Raw genomic sequence first — 26,339 nt, 5'->3', positions numbered from 1 at the left:
AGAGGTGGGAGGAGCATGTGCCTCATGGGAGATCACACCACAAAATTGTTACTTTTAGCTCTAGAATCTTCCAAGACTGTCAGCACAGGCGCAGACAAGACCCATATGTGTGCATTCACAGAGGCCACGATGAAGCTCCGTCTCATCACTCTCCACTAGAGACACAATATACATGCTCCTGTTAAAGATGATGGTAGCAAGTCAGCTGTACATGAGAAAGAAGGAGGTATGTTATAGACTGCATTGGCATTCTCCCTCTCCTGGGTTCATCCTATTACATCCCTCAAGAGGTTGGAAAGGAGGTTATAGAATGAAATGACTGTAAGAAGAAGGAAACAAGTTTTTGTTGATAGGTATCTGTGTCTGTGTAAGGGTGTGTCACTGGTGACCAAGATCATCCACACTCTTGTGTTCCCAGTCACCATGTATGGATGTGAAAGCTGGATAGTAAAGAAAGCTGACAAGAAAAAAAGAGAGATTCATTTTAAATACAGTGCTGGAGGAGAGCTTTGTAGATATCTTGGTCTGCTAGAAAGATAAACAAGTGGGCCCTAGATGAAGTCAAGCCTGAACTATATATCTCTGGAGGCAAATATGATGAAACTAAGGCTGTCCTACTTTGGGCACATCATGAGAAGGCAAAATTCTCTGGAAAAGACAATAATACTGGCAAAAGTTGAAGGCAGCAGGAAAAGAGGAAGATTAAATGTAAAATAGATTGACTTCCAAAATACCTCAGGCTTAACTTTGTGAGAGCTGAGCAGGGCAGTTAAGGACAGGTGTTGAAGATGACTTGATGACATATAACAATAACAACAACCTTCACCAAGGCACCATAAGTCACAGGCAATTTGACAGCACATAACAAATCAACACCATCTATGTCTGTCTCTCTATGTGTGAAACACATGCAGAGAGAGAAGGAGGAACTACATAATGTTGTGTAAAGACAAAAAAAACCAGTTAGGAGAACTCTGGGAAAGATTAGAAGGGATAAAATTATAACAGAAACTGAATTTTTGATAGTCAACCAACCTGTATTTGTTTATGTTGTGCTCAAGCCTTGAAAATTTTTGAACTTCAAAGGGAGACACTGAGAACTGAATCACCCTCTCTCTGTGGAGTGTTAACAGTAGCGAGGCATTTGGCTGAGTGCATAAAAAAGCCTCCCCAGAACACATGCAAAAACACAAAAATTGTAATTTTGCCCCCAATACAATGTGAATTGTGGTCATGGAATGAGCCTCAAAGAGTGGAAAACAATGTAAGTACACTCAGGCATGCCCCAGCCAATGATGTGTGGCCAGCTAATCCTTCCTACCCAGAAGTGCTGCATTGTAAAGAATTTACAAACATTTACTTGTTGTGAAAAGCACAATCAGCATACCAAGAAACAGCTAAATAAACAGTAATGTGTTTCAAAGGCTTCTTTTCAAATGCAGAAATAATATGAGAACACTGAGGCCACCGGACAATTTTTCACATACTGGCTGAAATTCTGTTGCTTAGCTTAAGCCAAATTTTAACTTTAAGTCCACTCCTTCCCAGTAAATAAACTACCTCTGCTATGATTCCTGGGGATGGGAATGTGCTGGTTTTGTGCATGTGTGTGTGTGCCCCCAAGGATCACAGTGTAGGCACTTTGTTTGCCAGGGGAACAGACCAAAGCTTATGACTTGGTCTTGTGCTAAGCAACTGAATTTCACCCATTGTTTATTTGCCATGGTAGCTTCTAATATAAATATATCATAATTAAAACAAATTAAAGAAGATAAAAGAGTAAAAGAGTATTTACCATTATAATGTAGTTCTCTTTCCCAGGTTAAATCTTCTTAGCCTCAAACTTTTCTTTCTACAGAAACACAAAAGGGTAAACAGTAAGACAACTGCTTATTCCAAAAATTAAACCAAAGTGCAACTTTATCTTTTAAACTAAAAGCCTCTAAGAAAACATCAAACCAAAAGTAAAAAAAAAAAAAATACAAATGCACTCACAATTATTCAGATGCCAATTCCTGAGTGTGAGTAAAGAAGTGCAAAAAAGTACAAAAACATTAATCACTATTAAACCTCCTCTATTCACTGGCATTTGCTGTTTGGTCTTTTCCCTGTTAGGTGTCTTCACTATCCAATTCTCACGTCTGTACACAGCACTTGGGAATCTCATGGATTCCCAAATCTGTGTACCTGATGCAAAATGTGCACACACTGTTGCTTAGAGAGAGAGATCATGTATGTGTAAGAACATGATCTCACACCATGGAGGGGATACCCTGAAGTCATCCTAAATCTAAGCAAAATACAGCTCATATCACTTCAAGTTATAATTTCTTCTCCACAGCATTTGCACAATAATCATATAAGTGAAGTCTTTAGAAAACTGAAACACATTTGTACCTAATGACCACAGTCAACCGGGAACAAGGAAATATGAACTGTTTTCCTTGTTCCCAGCTAACTCTAATCTTGATGTTTCAGATTTAGTTATTCTTTAACTAAAGATAATATTTATGACATATATGACATAGTTTAAGTGGGCAAGTGTAATAAGTGATTTTATCTTAAGAAACACCACTATTTTGTTTTATAATCATTATTTTGCTGTAATTTCTCCCTGTGAATAATAGCTTGGAAATTTTTAAATAAATTTACTTCCTTTGAGCTTTCTACTCAAAGCTTCAAAGAAGATTGCATGCATACATGCCTACCTTTGTCAACTAGATAACAGCAGATACTGATAATGTGAGTAACATTTTTAGCCTCAAAGTATAACTGATTGCTACGTTAGTGATCACGGAGGATTTTCCATGGTTATTTAATTCTAGTGGTTGACTCAAGAAATGAAGGAAATGTTGGCATTCCTATGCATTAAGGAAGGGCTATTACAGCTCTTCCTGGATGAGTAACAGACTAAGATTCCAAAGGGCAGCCAGCTATGAATAAAAAAGACCCTTAAGTGTAAGGATGTGCCACTGGAAACCAAAGCAAAGATTATTCATACCATGGGATTCCCAAATGCTATGCACAAATGTGATACCTGGACAGTGAACAGAGCTGAAAGGAAAAACATGCAACTCATTTGAAATGTGGAATTGAAGGAAAGCTTTACAGAACCTGGGACTGCTAGAAAGACAACTAAATGTGTGCTAGACAAATCAAGCCTGAATTCTAACTGTTACATACAGCACTGATGTTACCTGTCTGTCATGGGTTTGGAGGGAAAGTTCCATCCTATGGGGAGTGGAAGGCGGGACATCAGGAGGAGGGGCTGTACTGTATATATATGTGGAGCGTGTGTGGAGAAGCTAGCAAAGCTGAAGGAGAAGCTGGAGAAGAGCTGAGAGAAGAAGCTTGAGTGGGAGTCTGTGTGTCAGACAGGGTACTACTGTGTGTCAGTCAGTACCAACCTGATAGGTTCAGGTGTCTGTATGGTTAGCCAGAACTGAGAGGTTCAGGGTCTGTGCTTCAAGTTAAGTGTTCTGTGTGAACCAAACTGTGTGTATGTATGATTGAGACTAAGCCACGTTACTGTATCTTATTCACCTGATCATTTTATTTTCCCTGTGTGTTGTTTAATAAACCTTGTTCTTTTATTTGTTAAAAATCCATCCCTGGTCTGTGTGACTTCTTATAGGGAATGGTTGGTGGCAGCTTAGTGAAACTGTGGCATATCCCAGTAGGTCTGGGTTTGTCACATTGATTGGTGTCCAGCGTGTGGGATACGACTGGTCCAGTTGTCCAGTGGTACAGCAAAGCCTTGGCAAGTGTGCCCAGAGCAAGGGGGGTCTAGTCAGGGACAATCTGAGAGCACGTAGGTAATCTTCTAGGTGTACCTCACGGGGAGGTGCGCTAGTAGAAGAACGTGTAACCTCAGATTGGGGACTAGATTAGGGAGCTCTGAGGCAGCCTGTTTTGGCGGGAAAAAAGCTGAGGCAAAACTGTGTAGTAGAAGTGATTTAGCCTGCCTGCTGAGAGGCCTAGCAGAGGGGGGTAGACTCTGGCTCGCAACTGTTGCAAGTTAGTGCTGAAGAACAGCAGTAATCTATAGAAAGCTGGTTCTGAGGCAAAAGAAAAAAAAAAGTGGTCGCTTTATTTTGAGGCTTGACTTTTGAGAGCAGCCTGTTCTGGGGGGGGGGGGATTATGCCCTTGACTCGAAGCCAAATGGCAGAAATGGGTGAAGTGAAAGACCCCCAGGTAGACCAAGGTTCTGAGGATGAATTTGGCTCAGTGCAGGGTGACAGCACGGGAGAACAGAACCCAGAACTCAGGAAAATGCTCATAGTCCAACAGCATGAACTGAGGATGAGGCAATTTGAAATGGAGGAAAGGGAAAGAGAGAAACAAAGACAATTTGAATTAGCGTTGGAGAGAGAGAAAATGGCGTTTGAGTTAAGAAAATTGGAAATGATGAACCAGAACAATAATAACAATAGGGATTCTGAGGGAGGCCAATTGTCTAAAGCTGACCTGAAGAAATTCCCTGTGTACCACAAGGGAGATTGCCCTGAGGTGTTCTTTTCCTTAGTGGAAAGAGCGTTTGTGGACTTCTCAGTAAGGGAAACTGAGAAGATGACCATTATGCGATCTTTAATCAGTGGCAGCCTGGCAGAAGTCTATGCAGAGATGCCACAGGAACTGATGAAAGATTTTGCAGAGTTTAAAAAACTGGTGTTTGCCAGACATGGGATAAATGCGGAACAGCTGAGGCAAAGATTCAGGTCAATCACCAAGAAACCAGAGCAGACTTTTACCCAAGTGGGGGCCCAATTGGTGAGGCTGCTAGAGAAATGGCTATCTCAGGAGGGGACAGAGACCTTTCAGCAGCTCAAAGACTTGATAGCGCTGGAACAGTTCTATTCAGTCCTGCATGGGGAACTGAAATTCCAGGTGAGGGAAAGGAAACCGAAATCTGTGGCAGAAGCAGCCGAGATCGCAGATTTTATTTACCAGATAAGAAAGCCCTTAGGTGAGGAGAAATCTGTAGGAAAACCCAAAGAAACCTACAGCAAGTACTCTCAGGGACCAGGGAAAAACCAGCAAGGGGGAGGGGCCCATGGTGAAGGGAAGCCCTCAGACATGAAACCAAGACCTCAGATTTTGGAGGGAAAACCAAAACAAGATGAGAAAGACTCAAAATATAGCAGAAAATGTTATTTCTGTCAGGGAAAGGGCCATCTAATCTCAGAGTGTGAGAAATTAAAGCAGCTAAAAGGAATTGTGCCTCAGGATTCAAGTGGAACCAAGCCAAAAGCTGTGTTCTGTGTCCAGAAAGAGCAAAGCTCCTTGTCACTGAGGGAGCCTGTTGCCATGGCTACTCAATCTGGAACAGTTACATCTGCTGATCAGGCTGAGGAAAATGGTCCTCTTGTGGAGGTCAAGCGCTGCTTGCTCGTGAGAACAGATTCTCAGTTGTTTGAAACAGCAGGGGTGGACGTAGGAATACTTGACCATCAGTATCGGGGGCTGAGGGACACTTGTTCCCAGGTGACCCTGTGCCATCCAGTTATTATTCCTAGGGAATATATAATCCCAAATGAGAGCATGAAGGTGGCAGGGATTGAGGGGCAGGTGATCTCACTGCCAGTAGCGGAGGTACCTGTGAACTTTCAAGGCTGGAGGGGAGTTTGGCGGCTAGCGATTTCATCGACTCTGCCAGCAGCCGTGCTCATGGGAAATGACCTGGCTGAACATGTGAAACGGGTGCTAGTGATTACACGTTCACAAGCCACCACGGGGACAGTTCAGGGGGGTACTGATGAGCCAGAGACGGAAGCAGAGGGGAGTTCAGAAGCTGTGGTGGAAACCTTAACCACAGACAGCCGATTTGGCCAAGAGCAAAAGGCAGACGCCACTCTCCAAAAGTGTTTTGAACAGGTGACTGACGCCCAGCTAACACCTGAAACCCCAGTGAGATTTCTAGAGAAAAAGGGGATTTTGTATAGAGAGACCCTGAGGAATATCTCAAAAGGGGGAGATGGGATCCGAAGTCAGCTGGTGGTACCTGAAAAGTATCGCCCCATGATCTTACAAAGGGGGCACTCTGACATGTTTGCTGCGCACTTAGGGGTGAACAAAACACAGCAGAGAATCACACAGAATTTTTACTGGCCTGACATAGGGAAGCAGATCAGGGAGTTCTGGAAACAATGTGATGTGTGTCAAAGGCAGGGGAATAGCCGCGACAGGACCAAAGCAAAGTTGTGCCCTTTGCCTGTGATTGACACTCCGTTCAAATGCATAGGGGTGGATATTGTGGGACCTTTGCCCAAGGCCACAAAGAGGGGGAACAGGTTCATTCTCACCATTGTGGACCATGCCACGAGGTACCCTGAAGCCATTCCCTTAACTAACATTGAAACTAACACAGTGGCAGATGCCTTGGTGGGGTATATGTCCAGGATGGGATTTGCCTCAGAAATAATCACAGATTTGGGCGCATCGTTTACATCGAAGCTCATGAAACGGTTATGGCAAATCTGTGGAATTAAGCACAAGGAAACCACTGCCTATCACCCTGAAAGTAATGGGTTAACTGAGAAGTTCAATGGGACTCTAATGCGCATGATTAGGGCTTACTTGGCAGAGAATCCAAACAATTGGGACCAGAAGCTGCAATCCCTTTTGTTTGCTTATCGATCAGTGCCACAAGCCAGTACCGGGTTCAGTCCGTTTGAACTTTTGTTTGGGAGAAGGGTGAAAGGGCCCCTTGATTTGATCAAACAAAATTGGGAGCAGATCACCCAGGATGACCCACAAGATGTTGTGACATATATAAACTCTTTAAGGAAAGACCTAAAGAGAAACCTAGAGCTAGCAGCAGAGACCCTGCAAGCTCAAAAGGTCAGAAAGAAAGCTTGGGATGACCAGGAAGGCAGGGAGAGGCACTTTAACCCAGGGGAGGAAGTGCTTTGGCCTAGGCCCTGCAAAGAGAACAAACTGCAGCTGGGTAGCCCAGAAATAAAATATTTGGGTCACATGGTAGGGGGAGGAGTGATAAAACCCCTAGAGGCCAAAATAGAAGCCGTTCGTGATTGGCCCAGACCCAACACCAAGAAAAAAGTCAAATCATTTCTTGGGTTGGTGGGCTACTACAGAAAGTTCATCCCGAGGTTTAGCGAGATTGCGGCTCCGCTGACCGATCTGACGAGGAAGAAGACTGATGACCGCATCCCGTGGACCAGCGACTGTGAGGAGGCGTTCCAGAGGTTGAAGCAGGCGCTCATCAACTATCCAGTGCTGCGTGCTCCAGACTTCGACCGGGAGTTCATCATCTACACCGATGCGTCTAACAGCGGGGTAGGAGCAGTTCTTTGCCAGGAGGATGAGAATGGTGACCAGCATCCAGTGTCCTACCTGAGTAGGAAACTCCAGAAAGGTGAGAGACATTTGGCAATCGTGGAAAAGGAGTGCCTGGCCATAGTCTACGCGATCCAGAAGGCCAAGCCTTACATCTGGGGAAGACATTTTACTCTGTGCACTGACCATTCACCACTGCAATGGTTAAAGACAATGAAAACCCACAATAGTAAACTTATGAGGTGGGCTTTAAACCTGCAAGACTATGACTTTGAAGTGAAGGTGGTCAGAGGGTCAGTGAACTGTGTTGCGGACGCCTTGTCAAGAAGACCTGAAGAATGAAGACGGCGAAAGAAACATGGACTATGTATATATTTGGTGACCAAAGGTTAAATGTACCTGTTTTTTTTTTAACTTGGTTTGTATGAATAAAGGTAACTTGATGTATTGTAAATGGTAAATGTTTAACTTAGAGTGTAAGTATAAGTAAGTATGATATTGTATGTATAACTGTTTTTGTGTGTTTTAACCAGGTTGTTTTTTGGAGAAAAGCACCTTAGCTTTCCCCCTACAAAACAACTTATAAAGAGGGGAGGTGTTACATACAGCACTGATGGTACCTGTCTGTCATGGGTTTGGAGGGAAAGTTCCATCCTATGGGGAGTGGAAGGCGGGACATCCGGAGGAGGGGCTGTACTGTATATATATGTGGAGCGTGTGTGGAGAAGCTAGCAAAGCTGAAGGAGAAGCTGGAGAAGAGCTGAGAGAAGAAGCTTGAGTGGGAGTCTGTGTGTCAGACAGGGTACTACTGTGTGTCAGTCAGTACCAACCTGATAGGTTCAGGTGTCTGTATGGTTAGCCAGAACTGATAGGTTCAGGGTCTGTGCTTCAAGTTAAGTGTTCTGTGTGAACCAAACTGTGTGTATGGATGATTGAGACTAAGCCACGTTACTGTATCTTATTCACCTGATCATTTTATTTTCCCTGTGTGTTGTTTAATAAACCTTGTTCTTTTATTTGTTAAAAATCCATCCCTGGTCTGTGTGACTTCTTATAGGGAATGGTTGGTGGCAGCTTAGTGAAACTGTGGCATATCCCAGTAGGTCTGGGTTTGTCACACTAACTAGAAGCTAAAATGATGAAACTAAAGGAACATCATAAGAAATGACAAAATGTATGAAAAAAATGTTAGGAGAAGTTGGAGGCATTAGGAAAAGAGGATGACTGAACACGAATTGGATTGAATCAATAGACAAGGGCAGGGCCTTTAGTCTGCAAGACCTGAGCCAAAGTGTTAATGATAGGACCTTTTGGAGGTTATTAATTCATATGGTTGCCATAAGTCAGAAGCAGCTTGATGACACATAACAACAAGATCACAGATCAACCCAGGCACTGAAGTAATCTTGCTGAAGATATTTTAAAAATTACATTTGAGAATTATTTTGAGTAAACCTCAGAAGGACATAAACTCGATAAATTCCCCTTTTCTCAGTTTGTCAATTACTTTCTTTTCTTTCCAGAACAGTAGTACAAAGTGAACTTTTCATCACTTACACTGTTACAATTAGTTCATTGTTTCCATTTAATCATGCATCATTTTTGCTGTATAATGCAGGAACACAGAGCTCACATTAACCTGTTATCCTCTGTACAAATGAGAATTCAGAAGAGAAAGCACTTTTATTCAGTTGCATAAAGAACTACCAGTTGAATTTAAACCCTCCTTTTTGCTGAATACCCTTTAACATATTTGCTATTTTCAACAGATCAGTGTGGCACTGCACGAGCAATTCAATTTATTTACATTTGTATATCAATTAAATGCTTTAATTATCTGATAGCTGTATTGTGTGTTTAGTCGTTTAGTCGTGTCCGACTCTTCGTGACCCCATGGACCAGAGCACGCCAGGCCCTCCTGTCTTCTACTGCCTCCCGGAGTTGTGTCAGGTTCATGTTGGTTGCTTCGCAGACACTGTCCAGCCATCTCATCCTCGGTCGTCCCCTTCTCCTCTTGCCATCACACTTTCCCAACATCAGGGTCTTTTCCAGGGAGTCTTTTCTTCTCATTAGATGGCCAAAGTACTGGAGCCTCAGCTTCAGGATCTGTCCTTCCAATGAGCACTCAGGCTTGATTTCCTTTAGAACTGATAGGTTTGTTCTCCTTGCAGTCCAGGGGATTCTCAAGAGCCTCCTCCAGCACCACAATTCAAAGGCATCAATTCTTCGGCGGTCTGCTTTCTTTATGGTCCAGCTCTCACTTCCATACATCACGACAGGAAAAACCATAGCTTTGACTATTCGGACTTTTGTTGGCAAGGTGATGTCTCTGCTTTTCAAGATGCTGTCCAGATTTGTCATCGCTTTCCTCCCAAGAAGAAGGCGCCTTTTAATTTCAGGGCTGCTGTCTCCATCTGCAGTGATCATGGAGCCCAGGAAGATAAAATTTGACACTGCCTCCATATCTTCCCCTTCTATTTCCCAGGAGGTGATGGGACCAGTGGCCATGATCTTAGTTTTTTTGATGTTGAGTTTCAGACCGTTTTTTGCACTCTCCTCTTTCACTCTCATTACAAGGTTCTTTAATTCCTCCTCACTTTCTGCCATCAGAGTGGTATCATCTGCATATCGGAGGTTGTTGATATTTCTTCCGGCAATCTTAATTCCGGCTTGGGTTTCTTCCAGTCCAGCCTTCCGCATGATGTATTCTGCATATAAGTTAAATAAGCTGGGGGACAATATACAGCCTTGCCGTACTCCTTTCCCAATTTTGAACCACTCAGTTGTTCCATGACCAGTTCTAACTGTTGCTTCCTGTCCCACATATAGGTTTCTCAGGAGACAGATAAAGTGGTCAGGCACTCCCATTTCTTTAAGAACTTGCCATAGTTTGCTGTGGTCCACACAGTCAAAGGCTTTCGCATAGTCAATGAAGCAGAAGTAGATATTTTTCTGGAACTCTCTGGCTTTCTCCATAATCCAGCGCAAGTTAGCAATTTGGTCTCGAGTTCCTCTGCCTCTTCGGAATCCAGCTTGTACTTCTGGGAGTTCTCGGTCCACATACTGCTGAAGCCTACCTTGTAGGATTTTGAGCATAACCTTGCTAGCGTGCGAAATGAGTGCAATTGTACGGTAGTTGGAGCATTCTTTGGCACTGCCTTTCTTTGGGATTGGGATGTAGACTGATCTTTTCCAGTCCTCTGGCCACTGTTGAGTTTTCCAAACTTGCTGGCATATTGAATGTAGCACCTTAACAGCATCATCTTTCAAGCTTTTAAATAGTTCAACTGGAATGCCATCACCTCCACTGGCCTTGTTGTTAGCCAGGCTTTCTAAGGCCCACTTGACTTCGCTCTCCAGGATGTCTGGCTCAAGGTCAGCAACTACATTGTCTGGGTTGTCCGGGATATCCACATCTTTCTGATATAATTCCTCTGTGTATTCTTGCCACCTCTTCTTGACGTCTTCTGCTTCTGTTAGGTCCCTCCCATTTTTGTCTTTTATCATGTTCATCTTTGCGCAAAATGTTCCTCTAATATGTCCAATTTTCCTGAACAGATCTCTGGTCTTTCCTTTTCTGTTATCTTCCTCTATTTCTTTGCATTGTTCATTTAAGAAGGCCCTCTTGTCTCTCCTTGCTATTCTTTGGAAGTCTGAATTCAAGTTTCTGTAACTTTCCCTATCTCCCTTGCATTTTGCTTCCCTTCTCCTCTCTGCTATTTCTAAGGCCTCGTTGGACAGCCACTTTGCTTTCTTGCATTTCCTTTTCTTTGGGATGGTTTTCGTTGCTGCCTCCTGGACAATGTTACGAGCCTCTATCCAAAGTTCTTCAGGCACTCTGTCCACCAAATCTAGTTCCTTAAATCTGTTCTTTACTTCCACTGTGTATTCATAAGGGATTTGGTTTAGATTATACCTGAGTGGCCCAGTGGTTTTTCCTAATCTCTTCAGTCTAAGCTTGAATTTTGCTATGAGAAGCTGATGATCAGAACCGCAGTCAGCTCCAGGTCTTGTTTTTGCTGACTGTATAGAGCTTCTCCATCTTTGGCTGCAGAGAATATAATCAATCTGATTTCGATATTGCCCATCTGGTGATTTCCATGTATAGAGTCGCCTCTTGTGTTGTTGGAAAAGAGTGTTTGTGATGACCAGCTTATTCTCTTGACAAAACTCTATTAGCCTTTGTCCTGCTTCGTTCTGAACTCCAAGGCCAAACTTCCCTGTTGTTCCTTTTATCTCTTGGCTCCCTACTTTAGCATTCCAGTCCCCTAGAATGAGAAGAACATCTTTCTTTGGTGTCAGTTCTAGAAGGTGTTGTAAATCTTCATAGAATTGTTCAATTTCAGTCTCCTCAGCAATGCTGGTTGGTGCATAAACTTGGATTATTGTGATGTTGAATGGTCTGCCTTGGATTCGTATTGACATCATTCTATCATTTTTGAGATTGTATCCCATTACAGCTCTTCCCACTCTTTTGTTGACTATGAGGGCTACTCCATTCCTTCTACGGGATTCTTGTCCACAATAGTAGATATGATAATCATCTGAGCTGAATTCGCCCATTCCTGTCCATTTTAGTTCACTGATGCCCAGGATGTCGATGTTTATTCTTGCCATCTCCTGTTTGACCACCTCCAGCTTCCCAGTGTTCATAGATCTTACATTCCAGGTTCCTATGCAGTATTTTTCTTTGCAGCATTGGATTTTCCTTTCACTTCCAGGCACGTCCACAGCTGAGCGTCCTTTCGGCTTTGGCCCAACCACTTCATTAGCTCTGGAGCTACTTGTACTTGTCCTCCGCTCTTCCTCAGTAGCATGTTGGACGCCTTCCGACCTGAGGGGCCCATCTTCCAGCGTCATATCTTTTAGCCTTTTGTTTCTGATCATGGGGCGTTCTTGGCAAAGATACTGGAGTGGCTTGCCATTTCCTACTCCAGGTGGATTGCGTTTAGTCGGAACTCTCCACTATGTCCTGTCCGTCTTGGGTGTCCCTGCACGGCATAGCCCATAGTTTCTCTGAGTTACTCAAGCCCCTTCGCCACGACAAGGCAGCAATCCATGAAGAAGGATAGCTGTATTATATGTCCAAAAACTACCCAGATATCAAGTCATAAAAGCTGGTAAACTGAGTAAAAGTAACCAGATTTTTTCTCTCTCAAACAATACTGTTGAAACTCAAAGCTATAATCAGAGTAATGCTCACAGAAATTTAATATAAACATAATGAATCACAAAGATTGTGTTGGCAGCCTTACTTCATATTACTAGAGGCCATACAACAGGAATTTCACCTACACTAGCAACTGCAAGAAATCTACATGAAGTCTGCAGCTATCTCAAAGAAAAATGGTCAAGATTTCATAGACTAATGCTCTGTTTCCCCGAAAATAAGAACTAACCTGAAAATAAGCCCTAGTATGATTTTTCAGGATACCCGTAATATAAGCCCTACCCCAAAAATAAGCCCCAATTAAGTGAAACCCCACTGTCCACCATTGTGTAGCATTGTGCAGCAACCAGAAGAAGATGACATGACTGTATTTGAATAAATGCAGATTGTTGTACAGGGAAAAAAATAAAACATCCTCTGAAAATAAGCCCTAATGCATTTGTGAAGCAAAAATGAATATAAAACCCTGTCTTATTTTCGGGGAAACACAGTATGTAGTAATTTCAAAGTGATGAAAATACACTTCACCCTGAAAGAAGTCTTCATGAAAGATACCGGAAATAAATTCTAATTCGCGCTAAAGTGACAAGAATTGGCTGAATAACTATAGAAACAAAAGCACCTGTCTTGCCCTAAAAATGAATGCAGCACTCTTTCATCTTCACAACTACCAATAAAGCCCAATGCTGTCACTTTTTATTTCCATAAAAAAGAGGGAAATAAATTTCTCAGAAATGAGGCAACTAGTAAAAAAGAAACTAAAAGGGAAAATTAAAAGGTCCAATCTTTCTAAAATATTTGGTTACTGAAAAGACAACAGGAGAAACTAAGGTATAAAGTAAAATGCAGATCAAGCAAATTATGATAAGGTCCGGGAAAGCACAGGGACAGCAAGCAAAATCAACCAAGTTGTAAGATGCAAAAGAACTTCAGTAAGAGGGTAAGAACATCATCATAGGTTTCTACATAGCAAAGATGGCTATGGCACCTCACCAAAATGTTACTCCAGAAAAAGTAGAGATCTGAAATGCTATCTGCACAGGTCCAGAATCTGTATGCATAAGCATAAAAAGACCACAAAGGCTAGTCTGTTATGCTAGTCTTACAAGGTTTTTTTTAAAAAGTAAAACTTTTCTTTCTTTCATCTCTTATTGTCTGAAAAAGCAAAATATTTCATTTTGCTGTAAAAAGTATTATGCTGTATCTTAGCACTAAATTATTGCATGCATATACCACATACTTTACTTCTAGGAAATAGATTTTCCCACCAATTTTCTTCCCTTGTTCAGTTTGTAGACTAATATTTTCAGTGGAAGGCACACATTCACGGCTTCCCCCCCCCCCCGCCTTTGCCCAATTTTGCTCCTGTTTCACTTTTCCTGAAATGAGTTCTGGAGTGGTACAGTTCCTCCACTGAAGAGCTTTAGATCCTATGGTTCCACATGTACATCCACAGAACGCTTCCTTTGTTTTCTAACAACATTTATCTGATCCAGTGGAGAAACATTACAATATACTTCTTTGTAGCCTCATTGAGAATGCTTATAAGGTTGGATCTCTCTCTGTGTGTGTCCTTCAATGAGGATTTAAAAAATATGCGGCCCAGCCTCACCCAGACCCAGACTCTGCCTCTAGCGGCCCCCGGGTAAATTGAGTTTGAGACCCCTGCTCTAAAAGGAGTTCTGCAAGAGCTATCTTTCATGTGGCATGGAGGGATAAAGGACAAAACAAGTTCAGAAAGTTTCACTGATGTCAAATTTAAGCCATAGAATTTGTTATTCTCCTTAGGTTTCAAGTTCATTCTTTTTTTCTTCATCCTAATTATATACTGTATCTTATGTCCGATATTAACACCTTTTGATTTTTTGTTTAAATATGCAAACCAGTGTGATGCACTGGTTCAAGCCATGACATTCACTGGATGACCCCACTAAAGCATGATTTACCTTCTCAGGGTTGTTCTGAGGCTAAGGGCTCATCTAGACTGGGCCTTTGGGAGTGGGCTAGTGCAGTCTAAATAAGGTCACTTGAAGTTGGGTGGAGATGTGATATGCCACTTGGTGTGATCCTCACATTCAAATGGCAAATGGATCTCATGCAATCCTGCTTATTCTAACTCCTTCCTCCATTATCAATTTCCAATACTGTGAAATAGTTTAATAAGTAAGCCACTTCAGAATATTGGCAAACTGAACCCTTCTTCGTGGAGGGACAAGGGGAAGTGATTTTTTAAAAAACTTTGTTAGATCATTGGTGATTTGCTATACCTTACATTAGGTCACAATTTTCTTCGCCTTATCTGAAGTACTGATCAAGAAACAACCCACAGGCAAATCACCGCGAAGAAGTTTTTCAAAAAAAAATTAATCTAAATGAAGCAGCACAACAGCAATCATCTAGCAGAATAAAAATAATCACTTTCCTTGCCCCTCCACCTATCTTTCACTCTTACCATTTTTATTGTGGTGCTCTGATCTACATAATTCATCATCTTCAATTACATTTAGATTACTTGTGCTGTGACGCCTGACGCTGTGGACAAAGTCCTTGATCGCTGCTGTGCCACCACCTCCTCCCTTGACCCTTGCCCGGCCTGGCTAATCAAAGCAGCCAGGCTGATAACAATAGAATGGGCCACAGCAATAATAAATGGGTCTTTCCTTGAGGGCAGGTTTCCATCTGCCCTCAAGGAGACACTCATTAGGCCCATAACAAAGAAACCTAATTTGGCGGTGGACGAAAATGGCAATTATAGGCCCATCACCAATGTTTCTTTCATGAGCGAAGTAGTTGAGAAGGTGGTGGCTGACCAGCTTCAGGCTCACTTGGATGAAACAGACGCCCTGGATCTGTTTCAGTCGGCCTTCTCGGCGGTGGCCCCTCGCCTCTGGAACAACCTCCCACCAGTGATTCATGTGGCCCCTTCGCTGGGTATCCTCAAAAACCAACTGAAAACATGGATGTTTGTACAGGCCTTCCCTCCAGTCAACCCTTGACTACCTTTTCCGTCTCTTCCTTTGCCATCTCATAAAGGTAAAGGTTCCCCTTAACAATTTTTGTCCAGTCGTGTTCGACTCTAGGGGGTGGTGCTCATCCCCGTTTCCAAGCCATAGAGCCAGCGTTTTGTCCAAAGACAATCTTCCGTGGTCACATGGCCAGTGCAACTTAGACACGGAACGTTGGTACCTTCCCACCGAGGTGGTCCCTATTTATCTACTTGCATTTGTATGCTTTCGAACCGCTAGGTTGGCGGGAGCTGGGACAAGCGACGGGCGCTCGCTCCATCGCGTGGATTCGATCTTACGACTGCTGGTCTTCTGACCCTGCAGCACAGGCTTCTGCGGTTTAGCCCGCAGCGCCACCATGCCACCACATTGCCATCTTGTATAATCTATTAATTCACTAGCGGATGTCACAATTTTTGTGTATACAGTGGTGCCCCCCATAGCGACGTTAATCTGTTCCGGATTAATCGTCGCTATGTGGAAACATCGCTAAACGGAATGGAAAAGCCCATAGGAACGAATTAAACTTCATTTAATGCGTTCCTATAGGGCCCAAACTCACCGTTCAGCGAAGTTCCTCCATAGCGTCGCCATTTTCGCACCCTCGGTAAGTGAGGAAACCACGCGAAAATGGTTGCGGTGGCCATTTTGGGCACCCGGTGGCCATTTTGGAACTGCCGATCAGCTGTTTTAGGAACATCACAATGTGAAGATCGGTAAGCGAAATGCTTACCGATCATTGCAATGCGATGTTTTGCCCATTAAAACATCGCAATCCGATCGCATTAGCGATCTAAAAAAATAAATCACTATGCGGATTCGTCGTTAAACTGTGTGCTCATTATGCGAGGCACCACTGTATTTGTTGTTTTTATTTAAGTATCTGGAAGCCGCCTAGAATGGTCGCAAGACCAGATGGGCGGGGTATAAGTGAAATAAATAAATAAATAAATAAATAAATAAATAAATAAATAAATAACTATTATAATAAATTATCTAGAAACTTTTTATATTTTGTTCATGTATTTCTAGCAAATTTAATCTATACTTGCACTATAAATAAAGACTACTGCTGATCATACAATTATATATGCTCCCTTTTATAAACACGTATCTTACCAAATCATAGCATGTAGTCCTTAAGGAAAAACCAGATTTTACTACTAAGATCCACTTTGTTTTGTTCACTTCATAAGCATCTTATGTCTAATGAAGGTGTAGGTGTCATGCCTATCACTTTGGAGCAAAGGTATTATGCTTCTGTAAGTACAAATTGGTGGGACGTGGTGGCACTGCAGGTTAAACTGCAGAAGCCTCTGTGCTGCAGGGTCAGAAGACCAGCAGTCATAAGATCGAATCCACATGAGGGAGTGAGCGGCCGTTGCTTGTCCCAGCCCCTGCCAACCTAGCAGTTCGAAAGCATGCAAATGCAAGTAGATAAATAGGTACCACCTCGGTGGGAAAGTCACGGTGTTCCGTGTCTAGTCACGCTGGCCACATGACCACGGGAACTGTCTTCAGACAAACGTTGGCTCTATGGCTTGGAAACGGGGATGAGCACCGCGCCGAGTCGGACATGACTGGACTAAATGTCAAGGGGAACCTTTACCTTTACCTAAGTACAAAAGATTTATATTGATGGCCATGGTTATTGATTTCATGGTAGAGATGGTAAGGAAATTACTCAATATATGAACTTTGATCTCACACCAGTTGAGTGAAAATCCTCACTAGTGCAGATGCACTAGATTACATTGGTGCCCAAGCTGCTGTACAAGAAAATGTGCCAACAGCTGCACAGCCCTCCTTGCACAACAAAAGCTGTCCTGAATACTACCCCTGTGCTAACTCTGAAAATTCACAACTGCAAGTGTGACAGACCTTTTAAACTGTTGCAGATCATTCCATAATGCCAACCATCAATTTTTTCTAAGGGAACATAGCTGGGAAGCTCATTCTGTTATATCATGTGTAGTGGTAGTAGAAAGATAGCCTATTTGGTTTTATCACAAAAACCAAGTCCTTTTCAATGCCATCAATGAAACCAGCTGGAAGGTAATTTAGATAACCTGTTCCACCCATTCAACTGCCACAACCAGGTGGAACACCTTGCCATGAAAAAATAAGGTATACATAACTGAGTGTCACTACAGTATTCCAGATCCTGAAAAGGTTTCTCTCAAGGAGAAACTGACTTCCTCTTTCAAGGTAGGTGGGACACCTCTCACACACAGAGAAACAATTTGAACCCACCCAGCTGACCCTCTCTGCTAGATGGAATCAATCCAACTGGACTAGATGGTTCTCTGGATGCATCCAGTGGCATCCAGTGGAAATAATCCTATTATAGCATCCAAATCAGAGTGGATATAAACAGCTTTATCCCAAATACTGTATGTCATGCAAACTTGTCAACAAACAAACAAGTGTTCACGTGTATCCCTTGCAGCAGTGGTTCCCAACCATGGGTAACACAATTTGTCTTTGACTGCAGCTCTCAGAAACCTTCACCACTAGCTGTGCTGGCCAGAGTTTCTGGGAGTTGCAGTCCAAGAACAATTGGGTTACCAAAGATTGAGCGCCACTGCCTTACAGGATCACACAGGAACAGACCTTTGAAAACTTCTGGGCGAAGGCTACACTAGAGATGAAACAATGGGACAAAAGTAAAGATTCTGTGCTGCAAAAAAATGAGACAAATTTATAAGTTTTCACTTCTGTGGGTGTATCTCCAAGGTAATTTGTGGATTTTAACCTAGTCTGGCAAGCACAAGAAATAGAGGTTCTCAGTTTTGACCCCTACCTTCTGAAAGTTTCTCTAATGATAACAGAACTGTATCCATCTGTGATTGCTTTTAAGAGGGCTTTAAGAGTGTAGCTGTTCTCTCTGGCTTCAGAATGAAGTTAACAGTACTGTATTGTTTTTTACATATTTGAAGCTGTATTTTTATTTTCCACTGGTTTATTTTTAAATTGTTTATACTGATGGTGATTTTAGAATTGAAAATCACTTTCATATTGTTGTATGCTTGGAAAACCACAGCACTGAAAGTCTGGTGAGAAATATATTAAATATATGAACACTTCTTTTCCAACTCCACAATGAACTAGGGAACACAGCAGGCTCTTCATTCTTACAGAGTATGCTTGGGAGCCATCACATGAACAGCCTATTCCTTCTCATAATTCCACAGCAAGATCAGGGCTTCACCAGGACAGGAGGATTAGACATATCAAATGGAAGCAGACCACTTTAATGTGTCTACTATGCCTGCAGAAGGGAGCAGTCCACTGCCAATCTGTATATCCCCAGGAAGTGGTATGAAAAAAATCACTGCAACACTGACAAGGGACCAGTGACACGCAGACACACACACCACAATTCTAGAGCCCCAAGCTCCACCTCAGTCAAAACTACCAGGTTCATAGTGTGCCCCTACAGAGTATATAGTACACATAACGTACTGAGACAGACCCACAGTGATCATGAAGTTCTTAGTAAGCTTTACAAAGGTGCTCTCACCATGAACATTAAAATTCTTCCAAACAATTACTCTGGGAGAGTCCAGTGCCATTTAACTCTTAGCTCACCAGCTTAGTGGGGTAGCTAATACATCAACAAAATCCTCCATTCACCTCTTGATCTGATCACTAGGCACCCAAGATAAATACTTGACTGAAAAACTCTTCAACAAAAGGACAAGGGATTTTTAGATGGCTCAAGTACCAACAAAAGCAACAACTCACCTTCCCTGATTCTCTAAGTCTATATTGGTACTGCACAAAATACTGTATCTAGGGAGACTTAGCTGAGACAAAAAGACCCCCTAAATTCTTCATACTATTTTCTACTACATTTTAAACTTTACTATTATCTCTCATCAGTCTTCTTTGCTTACACATTCCTAAGAAATAAGTACTCAAACTTAGCAATTAAAAGGTGCTTTCCCCTAAAGCGCTCAAAGCTTTTAACATGCATTATGCTCATTTTTAAATTACCTTATATAAGAATTCTGTATTACCCCAGTGGTGGTGAACATGACAGGATGGACCGATATATTACAGAGAGGTACATGACTTCCTGGCTGGAGAAAACTGTTATTTGTCACTGGCAGATAAACGCAGCATTGTTCTACTAATATCCTACCATCAACTATACTGGATGGTAGAAAGCCATATTTTGTGCTATATGGTACAAGCTTAACCCCAAATTTTATCCTAGCTTTGATGGATGAAGGGTTCTGAAGAACTCAGACATTCACCTTGTTTGTGACTTTTTCAAGATCTAATAAAGGTATTACCCAACTATGAACTTTGTTTCCACAGATGGATCAAACAGCTGCCTTTTCTATTTCCAGACCGATTAGTTACAAATTAGAATGAAGACATAGCAAATAGAATGCTTGATCTGTATAAAAACAACCCAAATTCAAAACCTATCTTAAATCAGCTTCTTTAAAAAGAATCATGTGTTGTCAAGTCACTTCTGACTTATGGCAACCCACTACTCTGAAAAAGGTTGCCATAAGTCAGGTAGAGAAGTGGTTTACCATTCCCTTCTTCTGGGGACATCCTTGGACTATGCAACTTGCACAATGCCACACAGGCTGGCTCTACTCCCAGGTGAACCAGTGTGGGATCAAACTCCCAACCTCTTGCTGCATAGCCAGATATCTAAACCACTTAGCTATCCAGTTGTTATGAAAACTAGTACTGTACTGTATGTCAATTTCCAAACCAAAATTCTGTGAAAAGCAACTACTTCAAATACATTAACTTGAATCCACATATTTATCTACTGCAAAGTAAAGATACAGATCTCTGTTTCTTTATGCAGTTCTTTTGTGTTTGCCTCTTTAATTTTTTATACTCTCGGAGGCTGAGATAGAACAACAGCTACATAACCTCAAAATCAAAGAAATCTCAAAACTAAAAAGTATTTCAAACAGATTCCAATAATTAATTCTGGTGCAAATAGTGGAAAAATAAAAACTAATATGTTGAAACTCTGAAAACAGTACTAGCAGAACTAGGCAATCCCTACTAAAGCTGTTAATACTATTATTAGTAATGACATGTTCCTAAATGGAAAAAAGCAAAGAAAACACTGCTAATTTCTTGCCACCTAAAAACAGAATTTGACAAATGAGCTCAATTATTTTGTCTTGTAAATTCTTAATGGCACTTTGTTTGGTACAGGACATTTATTCTTATTGATGCTTTTGCAGTATACTGCAGGTGCAATTAAATATCTTCTTGCTGTACATAAGTAATGGACTGCTAAGGCTAGGAAAATAAGGCCACATTCCAGTTGGGGTCCTCTCCATGAAGAGAAGCTCTGTTACAATACTTGCTCACACAGGGACTGTACTGCTGTAACCAAACATTCACCTCTTTCTCCAGAGTAGTATGGAAGACTGGGAGAAGAACACTGCTCTGAAACATAACCCAGCCTTCTGGATAGAGGGTATATTGAGTGTGTGGGGACTGTGGAGTAGGGAGATGAAATCACCACCACCTGGATCTGCTATGAGGTTTCTTCCATGTAAGGTGACATGTTACACTGAAAAGTGTAATGGCAAGCTCCAGTGTCCACATTTGCTTGTCTAGAAGAGTAGGTATATGTGGGCCCTGAGAAATTATTAAGAAATAAGATGGGATCAGCTGAAGCTAGCATTTTACTTTGAGCATGCCCTGAATAGAAAAAAATGAAATAGCAAAACTGTCTGGTAAGCTGCAGATGAATGTGACACTGTAGTGGCCAATGAGGCCAGAGAGGAATAGGATATGGGAGCATGTAAGTTTGAAAGAGAATGGATATGAGTGTTAGGGAAGTTGAGAATGAACAAATTTTGGAAGGTTATCCTGAGAAAGAGCAAAGGAATGGGTAATCCTAAGTGAAAGATTTGCAGCATTCTTGCCTTTGAATATCTCCACCAATTTGTTTGTTGCAGAATTAAATGCTTTGACTACCCATTCTTCCATGACAACCATTTCATGATCGTGGCACCCACGACACTTTCCAAGATACTTGGAGACTGCTTATAAACCAGCAGGGACTGGACATTTGGAAGGTCAGCCAAGAAAACTGAGGAGAACCATGCTCCGATAAGTAGGCAATCACCCAGAGGAAGCAAGGGGGGGAAGTATGCAGCATTTGCAGAACACCTGCGCGAGTGCCACACCAAACTCATCAGATCGATACATAATTGTCTCTCCCAAAAGAGTCCCAAATATAAACAGCTGGGGCCATCTATAGTAAAAAAATTTAAAAGCATATATTTTGTATGCCATACAACTTTTAATTGCTACTAATGGCTCCTAATTGCTCATTAAAGAACAATCCATCCTCAAACACTTAGCACTGCAACAGTGGCAACCTGGAACAATATACACTTCCTGGAAAAATTTCTCTCCCAGCTACTCTGAGGATTGCAGCTGGTCTCAAAGGGAAAAGGGAAACATGGAATGGGAGTGGGGAATGACATACAAAGCCACAGTCCCTAATACTCAGAAACTCCTAGTCCTGGTTCAACTATACCATTCTCTAGCACACTGAAAAGATAACCATAAAATGTCTGAATAAATTACAGTATTCAGAAAATTATCCAACAAGGAAAAAGAAGAGCAACAATGTTTAAATTCCCAGGGCACTAGTTATTCTCATTACCAAGAGATGAGAATGTGTTCCACAGTTAAGACTTTACGTAAGTGAAAAACCTGGCAACATTTGTAAAATCTGATGAAAAGAAGCCCAAGTTTCAATTTCAGCAGAATTGTCAATCTAACACTCTTCTAAAAATGGTTTTAGGTCAAGAGCCAGAAAGATTCTATACTATCTGAACAGCATTTGGACAAGTATATTCCAAATGTCAATATTTCTGAAAAGGGTTCTTTTTAATATGTTCAATATAGCACAGAAATATTTAACACATATGGTTTGCAGCAATCCAATACAAAAGATTGCAAAAAATAGCATTTTTCATATGCATATTCCAAGACCAGATTCCACTGTGCTGGCTAAATACATCTTTTGATGTGCATGACAACAAATATCAACAGAGAGGGCTACCATTTGTCACTTTTCTAGATTGTGGCTATCTACTACTCATTTAATCATGCTATATATTATTTGCACTTTTCTTCACTGTTGCACAAACATTTTGTAATTGTGTACCCAAAAAAGAGTATATAAACAATACACATTTCACAATGGAATTGTCAGTTCTACTACAAAATCAGTGTGTGCCAAAGATCACCATATGCAAAGCAGCCACTATTCTGTAAGTCTGAATACCCACTTAGTAATTCTAATCAGTTAAATAGCTTTCAAAGTACAGGACAAAGTACATTATTATAACTAAGGAGCAACTGTTGGGTAGATGAATATGTGTACTAGGGAGGAGAAGCAAAGGTCTTGAAGCTCTGGATTGTTATGGAAGAGTATCTGCACAAGTGCAGAAGAACCCGCATGTATGAAACACAGAGACCAAGAAGAACATGAGCATAAATCAAATACAACAATAGAGAATTATTTGTAAAATGGGTTTGATCCTCCTATTTAAATCTTCAGATTTACAGTTCACCTTGCTAGATCTGCAGCTTCATTGCTATCTACAAACTGATCCATGATAAGGATCAATGACATACAGTATTGGAAAAAGCACTGGAGGTCTTAGCTTGCCAAAACAAAGAACTTGACCATCTCAAAACTACCTCATCCTCAATTTCAGACAATCTAGTCACAGCACAGCAAGATTTTTTTATTCTCATTCTTTGTTTATGAACAAATGCAAAGCTATGCGAACTATATGACAGCATGAGTCTAAATTCATTCACTTCCACACTTCTCACAGACACTAAGATTTTAAAAGACACATGCAAAAAAGAAACATTTCTTCAATCAATAAATTACTATTCTACATTCATTTCATCTTGTATGTGCAACTACAGAAGGAAGCAAGCAAATGCAATATTACAATATATACAATGGAAATATCAGAATGCAATATATCATATAATCATTTGTATGCTATTTGCTTGTTGTAAGTATGTTTTAAAAACATGTTCCTCCACTTACCTGGGTCACAAAACAGGGAAAGATTCAAGATACTTTGTGCAGTATATGAAAACAGAAGCCAAGCACTCACATCTTTACAGTCACTGTATGCTTTGTTTTAGTATTAATGAAACTCAAACAGGAGAACACAGATCAAACACTTTGGTGATTTTCCACCAACAACACTCAACACATACTGAAGTACCATGTGTACTGGCATCTCTGAGGAGATCATTTCTCCTCAAAGACACTAGGAAACTTTTTTATATGTAGGCCTTGATAGCATTCCATTAATTTATAAAGGGTATTGTGGGAAGGGAAGAGGAAAACTGCCCCACTTACAAAGAACAGCTGAGTGAAACAGCCAATACATTTAATTTCAAAGGACAACGTTCAACTAATTCATTGATGCTATGTAATCCAATCTATTAACACACTTAATTAATGGAGTATAAAAATGTTCAAATTTCTTAATTGAAATTGTTTGTGTTAGGTGGAAATTTGTATATACAACATGAAAAGAAATGCTAGAAAAACAGCCCCATTATCTCAGTAACAAATAGCCATTCACAAATAGCTCCAACATTGCTAGCTGAGCTCCACACAACAGACATTTCCTTTAGGACATAAAAGACTTATTGGAAGATAATGTGCATGAGGGAGGATTCACCACAGAGGACAATAGAAATTCGGAGTAGATAGTGTACAATAGGGATTTATTTTATTTTATAGGAGTCTGCATAAATTATCTCACAATGGGCTCCATGCTAAGGCAAGATTATAACAGCAATTCTGAGGAAACCTTACTCCTATTTTGCCACAGATCTGTTCAATGTCTAGCATATGGGGGTGGGGGAGTGAAAATTATTTTTCTAAAGAGGGTAAGTTCGCCATTATACACACTGAATACTGCAAGATGTGTTCTCAATGTTCTTATGCTCACAAATATTCTTATTAGAGAACTTTCAATTTTTATAAAATCTGGATGACAGAGTAAGTTAAAAATACATTGCATTTTTCCTACAAGATGTTAAGTAATACTCTTGGTTGTTCAACAGTCTTTCTTCCATGTGTCTTCCAGGAGTGCACTCCATTTATATATATGATCAGTGCCCACTGTGACTAATTTTAAGGAGGAGGCAAAAATACATCTTTTTAGACAGGTATACAATGTCGAACCTGCTGTGGTGTTTTTAACTCTATCCTTTGTTGATTTAAATTGCTTCAATATACTTAGTTGATTGTAAGGTTTTTAAGATAGGATTGGTTTTACTTGATTTTATAATTAAATTTGGTTTTACTTGTTACTATTCTTTTATGAAGTTTGTAAGTTGTCTGCAGTACTATTTTTACCTGAGAGGCAAATTCAAGAGATGTTATATTGTTAATAGGCTAATTATCAGCCTTCCTGAATTTGGAAATGTTGAAAATAATAAGTGCTTACTAATATTTGATCACTAGTACAGTCATGTGGGGACGTGGTGGTAAGATCGTAAGATCTTAAGTTGTAAGATCAAATCCACGTGATGGAGTGAGCTCCCGTCGCTTGTCCCAGCTCCTGCCAACCTAGCAGTTCGAAAGCAGGGAAAATGCAAAATGTGAATAGATAAATAGGTACCACCACGGTGGGAAGGTAAATGGCCACGTGACCACGGAAGATTGTCTTCGGATAAACGCTAGCTCTATGGGTTGGAAACGGAGATGAGCACCGCCCTCTAGAATCGGACACGACTGAACAAATTGCCAAGGGGAACTTTTACCTAGTACAGTACAGTCATGTAAGCACATTGAAAGGCAGTTGGTACTCCCAAACCCATAATGTTCAAAGCCTATTCCAGAATTCTTCCCTTCCATGTGTCTGCCAGGAAGAAGAATTCACTACCTATGAAACAGGTATAAATAATAATTTTCTCAGCATTCATTTGTACATGTTTAAATTATTACCAACTGAATCACTCAGGAAAACTATCTAATTACACATGGGTTAATCTTTCCAGAGCAGGAATCATACAGGTTCCAAACCAAATTGGAAATTTTCAGATACAGTTTCACTTGTGCAATAAAGGCATCAAAAGCAGCACTACAATTACACCATACAATCAATGTATGGCTCTTCCCCATAATGGCCATGTTCACACATAATAATGAACCAGTACAGGAATACATGTTGCCCAACAGCTCTCTTGGTTCCTCCAACCAGATGGAGCAACCATGTAGAAAAAAAAACTGAAAGCAAAACCTTAGTCTTACACCTCTGACTTTGTTTAACAAGCCAGGGTATAAAATGAAGGTCAAGAAGCTTACTTGTGATTCTTTACTTGTTTGGGAGCAAGAAAACAGGTTCAATCATAGCATTTATCTTTGCTTATCTCCTGGTCGATTTATTGGTACTTCAGCTATTCCAGTGGAAAAAGACAAGCAGGAACAATTGCAGTACAAACAATCATAGTGCTCATAAACAGAAAGGAAGGATTCTCTGCCTGATTATCAAGTGTGAACAGGACTACTATCTCTTTGGAGCTCACTTTTCAGCAGAAAACCAATTCACAATATAAGAATTAGATGAACTATTTGTGTTGGTACCAATTCCAAATGATCATCAGTAGGACCATCCACTGTAACATATGTCCTAGCACTCAGACAAAAAATTACTTATAATATTGTAATAATTTCCAGTAAATTGGATTCAACACAGTTCTAAATTCAATGCCTAGCTGTTTGTTTTTAAATATCTGAGTCTTTTTATATTTCTCACAGTCTAAACCTACTTGAGCTTTTAAAGAAAGGCAGGATATAGATGTTTCAAAA

General features: G+C 41.0%; 1 protein-coding gene across 11 annotated transcripts in view; it reads right to left on the bottom strand.

The window, feature by feature from the left end:
• The window catches only part of SGMS1 (sphingomyelin synthase 1), a 99,653-nt gene that overhangs the window by 59,150 nt on the left and 14,164 nt on the right, over nt 1–26,339 (bottom strand). For all 11 annotated transcript variants that reach the window (XM_072995273.2, XM_020801286.3, XM_020801291.3 and 8 more), the window contains one exon: nt 1,796–1,852. The gene's annotated coding sequence lies outside the window, so the exon portion shown is untranslated. The remainder of the gene's footprint in view (nt 1–1,795; nt 1,853–26,339) is intronic.

Source organism: Pogona vitticeps, chromosome 3 (assembly GCF_051106095.1).
Source record: "Pogona vitticeps strain Pit_001003342236 chromosome 3, PviZW2.1, whole genome shotgun sequence".
Lineage (NCBI taxonomy): Eukaryota > Metazoa > Chordata > Lepidosauria > Squamata > Agamidae > Pogona > Pogona vitticeps.
This window is presented reverse-complemented; position numbering and strand designations above follow the sequence as displayed.